Below are 8,373 nucleotides of genomic sequence, written 5' to 3'. Positions count from 1 at the left end.
TTTAGGTTCATGGTTACCATAAGGTTCAAAGATAGCTTCCTAAGTAATAACAGTCTGTATTAAGTTGATAATTGTTCTACTTTAAACACAACCTAAAAGTACTCTTTTCTTCTTCTTCCTCCTCCACACTTTCTGTATTAGATGTCATAATCTTCATTTTTGTGTGTATCCTGTGGCTAATTTTGTGTATAGTTGGTTTTACTACTTTTGTTTTGTTTTTATTTCATACTTGCTTGGTAAATAATTGGTCTATACCTTTGCTGTAGGCTTATTGTCACTAGTGAAAAATATTTAGGCTTAAGAACATTTACACCTACAGCAGTCCCTTTAACATATCCAGTAATACGGTTTAGTGGTTATAAATTCTTTAAGCCTTTGTTCACCTGGGAAATGTTTAATCTCTGCTTAAAATTTGAACAATAATCTTGTAGGGTAGAGAATTCTTGTTTGAAGGTCCTTCTGTTTCAGTCCATTAAAATATTTCTTGCCACTCCCTTCTGGCTTGGAAAGTTTCTGTTGAGAAGTCTGAGCATAGCCTGATGGGGTTTCCTTTATAAGTAATCTTTTTTTCCTCTCTGACTGCTTTCAATACCCTCTCTTTAATCTTTGTCATTTTAATTATTAAATGTCTTGGTGTTGTCTTTCTGGGGTTCCTTTTGTTAGCAACTCTCTGTGCTTCCATGACCAGAGAGTCAATTTCCTTCCCCTGATTGGAAGTTTTCAACAATTATTTCCTCAAAGAGACTTTCTATCCCTTTGTCTCTCTCTTCTCTTTCTGATACCCCTAGTATGTGAATACATTTCATTTTTATTGGTCACACAGCTCTCCTATCATTCTTTCATTCTTAGACATTCTTTTTTCTCTGTTCCTCAGTTTCTTTGTATTCCTGTTGTCTAATTTCCATCTCATTTATTGTCTCCTCTACTTGCAGCAATCTATTACTCATTCCCTCCATTCTATATGTCATTTCAGTTACTGTATTTTTCAACTCTGAGTGGCTCTTTTTCAGCTCTTCTGTCTCTTTGTTGAAGTCCTCCCTGAGATCTTTGATACTTTTCCACAGATTAGTGAGCATGTTTATGACTGTTACTTTGAAATCTTTGTCAAGAAGGTTGGTGATCTCTGTTTCATTTAGCCCTCTTTTTGGTGTCTTGCCCTGTAGTTTTCTTTGGGAACTATTCTGCTGCTCTGCATTTTATTAGGGTTTGTGTGTTTCTCCCTTTGCATTAGATGTATCTGCTATGCTTCCTGGTCTGTAGAGTAATGGCTTCATGAAGAAGGCATTGTGTGGTGCCCAGAAGCTCAGAACTCTTTACTCTCTAGTGCCTGGTTCTCCTTTGCAGTGGAGCCCCAGATGCTGTTGGTGGGATGTGGGCAGGGCTGCATTTCTGTCTGTCTGCCATGGTACTTTAACTCAGGTGATGCAGAACAGTGGTGCTTCTGCTGGGATGGTTATAGGCAGAGCTGCCCTCTGCCTGCCCTGCAGGGATGGTGGAGCTGCTGGGAAACAGAGTGGGTAGATGGTCCAGTGGTTCTGGGGAGGCACCATGGTGGCAGAGGGGTGTGACATTGGGCTTGGCTGCTCAAGAGGAGGTAGGAGCACTGGGAACTGGCTCCTATAAAGGCCTTCCCACTTGGGCTGAGATAGGGCCATGAAAGCTAGGAAATCTTCTCTCTGCCTGCCAGGCAGCAAAGTCTGACACTGTGGGATGAGGGCACTGGCATGCAGGCAGTGCACAGGGAAGCATCTTGGGGCTGAGCTGCCAGTAAGGGGGATGGAGTATCTGGAGTGCCAAGGAGTGCGTGGCCTGAGGGCTGGGGAAGTGCTTTCTACCTGCCCTTTCTCCTGGGGAGACAACTCCATCCAACCTTCACGACTCTGGTACCTCTCTTGCTGCTGGCAAATCTTCCAAAGCGCCGCCTCTTTTTTGGGTCTCAGTGAGACCAGTGGAGCATGCCTGTCCTCCACAGGCAGCTGGAGACTCAGTCTCCAAGGGGGTTCTACCTGTCCTTGATGTCCAGCCCCATTAATCATCAGAACCCAGGGCAATGTGGACTCATGCTCTCAGGGCAGATCTCCAGGGCCAGGTGTGCAGAGTTCCTGAGCACCTATCCTCTCCCCACTCTGTCCTTCTTCCCCCTGCCTGTGGGCTGAGATGGGAATGGGCTGGGGTCCCACCTGATCATGTCTCTGTCACTATACCCTTCTCTGTGTGATCTTCTCTTCTTCAGCAGGTATAGGTGGTCTGATCTGCAGTCTTCAAGTAATTTTCAGGTTTAGTTGTATTTGCTGTAGTTGCTTCCTTGGTGTGCATGTGGAAGTAGGTTTCCACCTTGACTTCCTACTCCACCATCTTTTTTTCTTCTTTTATGGGAGATGGGTGAAATAGGGGAAGGGAATTAAAAGGTACAAACTTCTGGTTATAAAGTAAATAAGCCACAGGGATGCAATGCACACTAGTGGGAATATACTTAATAATATTGTAACAAATTTGTATGGTAACAGATGATACTTAGATTTGTCTGCAACAATCACTTTGTAATGCACATAAACACTGAGTCATTATGTTGTACAGATGAAACTAATAATAATGCTGCATGGTGTGGAGACGAGCACTGTCTGCTTGTAAACTTTTATCTCAGTATAACCATATGTCCCTATGTATGGCGCCTTCCTTTGGGTGGTATGCTAGGCACTTGATGGCCTGGGGCTAACCAAATCCAGGCCTACCTTATCGATGGAAACATCTTACTGGCACCTCTGACCAAGATTTTTTTCCTTGGGACACGATCAGACAAGAATTCTCTCTCCTTGCCCCTGGCACAAATGTAGTCTTTGATCCCTCCCCCAGTATAAGCAGTTCCCTCTAAGTCCACAAATGCAGTGTGTGACCTCGTCCAGCCAGCTGCTCCTGGACGCCCTATACATAAGTCCCAATAAACCCTCATGTCTCATATGGTGTCTCCAGGTCTTTTCTTTGGGCTCTTGAACCAGGCAATTGGACTTATGATCCTACATATGGCAACTGCACTTAAATAAATAAATGTGTAAGTAAATTCACCAGTAAAGAGTTAACCTGCAAAGCCCTCCCTCACCCCTCACCCTCAAACCTCAGCCCTCAGAAGGCTGAACCCCGGGTCTGCACTGTTTCTTTCTTTACTCATGACCTTGCTGTGTGGCCCCAGGCATGCTGTATACCTTCCGGAAGTTGTGAGTAATAAATCTTGTCTTTTTCAAAGTTTCCTAATGGTTATTGCTGAGGGTGTCTTGTAGTCATAATAAGGACCACAAGGACTGTACCTGCCACAACATTGGTTCCCAAAGAGATGTCTGTGGGGAATTTTGGGGTCCAGGTGAGTGCTCCCAGGTGTTTCTAGGCAATATCAGTATTGATAACTTGAGAACAGTATAGAACAAGGGGTAAAGAGAGGACATTGTTGAGAATAATTATTAGATTTACAATATGAGCACCTCCATTTACTGAGCACTAAAAGAGTCAGCTTTTGGTAAAACCTAGGGGCTCATGCTAAGTTTGAAATGCTTACTTAACATCTCCAAGCAAACAGCAGAACCTACTCATTCGGAACTCAGAATGGAGTTCAAACTGAATAATTGAACATTAGAACAGGAAGTCTCATGACGCATGGCAAAGTGATATCTTTCAATAGGATTGCATTTTACAAGCAAGTCATAAAAATGCCTTTTCAATTTTCCATTATGCAAAGTTTTGATGAATCACTGGAAAAGGGGAAGGGGATTAGTTCCTCATACTTCATTGTGTCTTTCTCAAACTAGAGAGCTTCATGTTATTATAAACTGTCAGAACACCAATCCTCTCACAGATCAGCTTACCCGTGTTCTTCCACATCTATTCTCTCATTTGGTTTTAAGATTAAAATCTGCCAGCGTAGTTCTGATGATGACTTAATGTCAACTCTCCCCAGTCCTCCTAAATATGCTCATTCTTCTCTGAGCTCCACCTCAAGAAGTAAAAGATTGCCATCTCAGAATTCACTATATTTGTTTATTTTGTGTATTTATTTATTCATAGGTTTACACGTTTTTCAGTGTCTTCAGTGTCCATCCCATTGAAATGTAAGAGATACAATTTACAGCAGGGACTGTTAAGTACCACACTATTTCCCTAACACCAGGAAAATAATCATTGTTCAAGAAAAATGTATTGACTCACCAGCTGCCTACAACTCACTATTCCTAAAGAAAACTCATGGGCCTTTTGAGAGTTTCTGGAGTTTTCTGACTACTAGTAATGACAAAGAAATATAAGGTGTAAAAGAACAAACAGAACAAACAAGTGAAAAATTCAATGCTTTGTGATATCTTAAATGTCTTACAATTAAAAAAAATCTTTGTTCTTTGTCAAGATGCACTAATCTCTCTCAGCCTCATTTTAATTTTCACTCCTTTAATTCACTTTCTTTTGATTTGGGGAGACTCAGATCAATCTTATTCTTTGCTTGAAATATGGATTGCCTAATCTACTTTCCATATTTAATGAAATACCAACCCTGAAATGAATTTTTCTGTCTAGTACTTGATCTGAAAAACTAAACTTGAGCTAACTTTAATAACAATATTGTTTCTTTGGATTATGTTAAAGTCTGAAAGATTTTTTTTTTAACATTCAACAGAATGTCAGGTTGTCTAGATCACCATGTTTCCAATTCAATTCACATCAAAGGGTATCAGCCCAATTTAGAGAATCTTAGTGTCAAGAGAGATCCTCTCAGAGGAATTTTACTACCAACACCCTGCGCCCCATCATGGGGAAAAAGAGTGGGAGAATCCCAGCAAGTCCCACCCCTGTGGATACTTGCAGCCTTTGTTATAGAGGACTCCCGTAGTCCTCACCAGCGCTGACCCCAGATGAGGGAGCTGCCCAGAGGCCCTGCCGCTGCCTCTCCTTGCCAAACTGGAGCTGTCCACAGTGGTGAGACCCGCCCCCAGGCACCCCAGTTACTACTGTGCCCCATTTTCTGGTATCAGGATGCCACAGTGCCTTGCTATATACAGACCAGAGGTGCTGTCACTCTACACTGGGTCCCAAGTCATGCTTTCACTGCCATTACCAGGGTGAACTTCTGCGGCTCTGATGCCACCTTGGGGTTCCAGTTCTTGGCTCCGACCATTCATTGCCAGGGCCAGGCTCTCACTGCTCTGGAACCTGCCCCCTGGGTTCCAACATGTCCTTAATATGCCACCACCAGGGATGCACTGTTGCCATGCTGTGATTGGCCTGGGGGCAGTTGGTCTTTGACCCACCATGGCCAGACTGTGCTGCTCCTGGGCCCTGGGCCCAAGCCACCACAGCACCATCATCCCAGGGCCTGCGCTCCTGCTGCATCCCCTCGTCCCCCATGTGAATCCATGCAGCAAGCCCTCAGCACAAGGCAAATACATTTCCTTGCCTTTTCTAGCTTCTAGAAGCCACCTGCACTTCTTGGTTCAGGGCCGCCTCCATCTTCAAAGCCAGCTGTGCAGTACCTTCAAATCTCTAATCCTGACCCCTGCTTTTGTCACTACGTCTCCTACCCTGACTCTAATCCTTTTATTTTCCTCTTTAAAAGACCTATGTCATTACACTGGGCACTCCCAGATAATCAGGATAATCTCCCCATCTCAAATCCTTATTTATTAATAACTGCAAAATCCTTTATGGCATATATGGTAACATATTCAGGTGCCTGGGAATAAGAGCATGTAGAATTTTTGGGGAGTCATTATCCATCCCACTACAAGAAGGTTCAAAACATCTTCTTATCCCAGTAAAACTGTTGTCAGGTGACCTGTGCCAGAGAGATCTCATCTGTGCACCAGGGAAAGACCTCTGCATGGAGACAGCCACAGTCAGGTAGGTTCTTGATTCCAAACAAGAAAGAATTCATGAGCAGATCAAGCAGGTGCAAGTAAAGGGTAGTTTATCAAAGCAAAAGTACACACTCAGGGAGGGAGTGCGGGCATGATCCAGCTGTGAGCAGCATGGTGTTTGGGTTGGGTAGTCTTACAGCTGGAATTTAAACAGAGGGTGGAATATGCATTGGGATAGGTGGGGTTTTCTTGGAATAGGAAGGGTTAAGAGCTACGGCTTCTTTTTGCGATGATATGGTCAGCCTCAGAACTCTCATGGCTCCAACAGTGTCGGATTTTTAATATGTTAGTGGGCATATAATGAACTTTGGGGTAACTGTGGATTGCCTTTGCTCCCCCTCTAGAATCTAGCTGGTGTTTTTTAACTTAACGTGTTTTACTAGCTGGCCACAAACTGGCCTCAAGTTATGAATATCTGTGGTTTCTTGACTCACCCAGGACCTGGCTCTCTTCCTGAATTATACTGCCTGTGTCAAAACATCAGATATTTAGGCTTCTATATTGATTACTGCAGAGTTGGTAAACTGGACCAACCCTTCTGAGAAAGACATCTATAAAAAGCTAAATAAGATATACATCTAAGATATAAGAATTAAGAAAAAATCAGAAATAGGGACAGAAGAAAAAAATACCTTACAACACTAACATAAAGTTAGTATATCTATTTATAACAGGAGAAAAACTAAAGCCAAACATATTTATATAGTCAAAGAAAGTAATGTCCTATGATTAAAAGATTTGGTTTTCCAAGTACAAATAATAGCTCTAACCTTGTATGCACCTAATACAAGGCCTCAATATGCAGTTATATCTACCTATATGAGGTTTGAATATCCAAATATTTACTTATGCCTGAAAAATTCTTAGCCAAGATTTTGATTCAAGAGGGGAAGAACTTGTAGAATCTATAGATATGTCATAGCAAAAACTATTCAAGTTTCTTATAAATCCAGATGAAATGTACCATAGTAACTTCCCAATCCCTTACCCAGTCGTTTAGCTCTTTAGAGCTCTTGCTTCCTTCTGCTGATACCCAATCAATCCAGGCTCAATTTAGATGGATTGTTTTTCTCTTACAGTATTATCATTGCAATAAAGAAGGATAACATAATTCTATTGTGCAACATTTGCATATAAATGTACAAACTAATAAGTTTAATATGTTGCACTAAATATTAGATAATTTGTTTTGAAGCGTGTTATAGAATGCAGAAATCCTTTTGGATTATGACTTTAATAATAAATATGTAATAAGACACATATTTGGTCTTTGTCCTTCATTCCTGATTCAAACTACCCAAATGCTTGTAATTTCCTAAGTGATTAGAGCAATAGGAGCATTTTTTGTTACACTATTAAATTTGTGCTCTTGGTTCCTGAAATAGCTTCATAGCATAAAGGTGAATGGGTGTCTTTTATTATTCATAACAAACCCCTTTCAACCACCTGAGTTTATGTTAGTGAGATGATCTTTGGAAAACCCGTAGAAAACCTAAGGATGGAGGCTGGTTGCCTGGGGAACCGACCATGTGATTAGAAGGTTAGAACCTTCAGCCCCTCTCCATCACCTCCAGGGAAGAGAGAGGGGCTGAAGGCCCCAATAGCCAATGACTTAATCAATCGTGCCTACATAATAAATATTCCATAAAAACACAAAAGGACAGGGTTGGGAGAGCTTCTGCGTGGGTGAACAGGAACACATCCATATGCCAGAAGGGTGGTGAATCACAGACTTCATGAGGACAGAAACTTCTGTGTTCAGGATCCTCTGGATGTCACCCCATGTGTCTCTTCCTCTGGTTGTCCATTCATCTCCTTTAATATCCTTAGTAATAAATGAGTAATCTAGTAAGTAAATTGTTTCCCCAAGTTGTGTGAGCTCCTCTTGAAAATTAACCAAACAAACATTAATTAATTAGAAATTAATATGATATAGATGGTTTTCTAGAATATAAAAATTAGTGAAATTGCTTAGAAGAGTTAGAAACCCTAAGCCTTAAAATTATAGGAAAAATGTGATCAAATAAATAGTCTTAAATAGGAAGCAAGTCCAGAGAACTTTACAGGTAAATAATCAAACTTCTGAGGAACGTGTACCTATATGTTATTATCTGAATATTTGTGTCCACCCAATATTCAACTGTTGAAGCACTGATGTGCAAAAATGATGGTATTGGGAGGTGCTTAGGTTGTAAGAGTGGAGCCCTTGTGAATGGGATCCATAAGAAGCTCCAGAGAGACCCCTAGAATCCCCTTCTGCTGTATGAGGACACAATGAAAAGGGGCTTGCTGTGAACTAGGGACAGGGCCTTGATGTTCACCAAAACATCATCATGCTGACGCCTTGATTTGGATTTCCCAGCCTCCAAAACTGTGAGAAATAAATTGCTATTGTTTTATAAGTTACCCAGTCCATGGTATTTTTTTATAGCTACCTGTTTTGCCTGAGGGTTTCAGCCCTGGACAAGTTCACCATGGATTC

Source organism: Manis javanica, chromosome 15 (assembly GCF_040802235.1).
Source record: "Manis javanica isolate MJ-LG chromosome 15, MJ_LKY, whole genome shotgun sequence".
In the NCBI taxonomy this organism is placed as follows: Eukaryota; Metazoa; Chordata; class Mammalia; order Pholidota; family Manidae; genus Manis; species Manis javanica.
Note: the sequence above shows the minus strand (reverse complement) of the source record.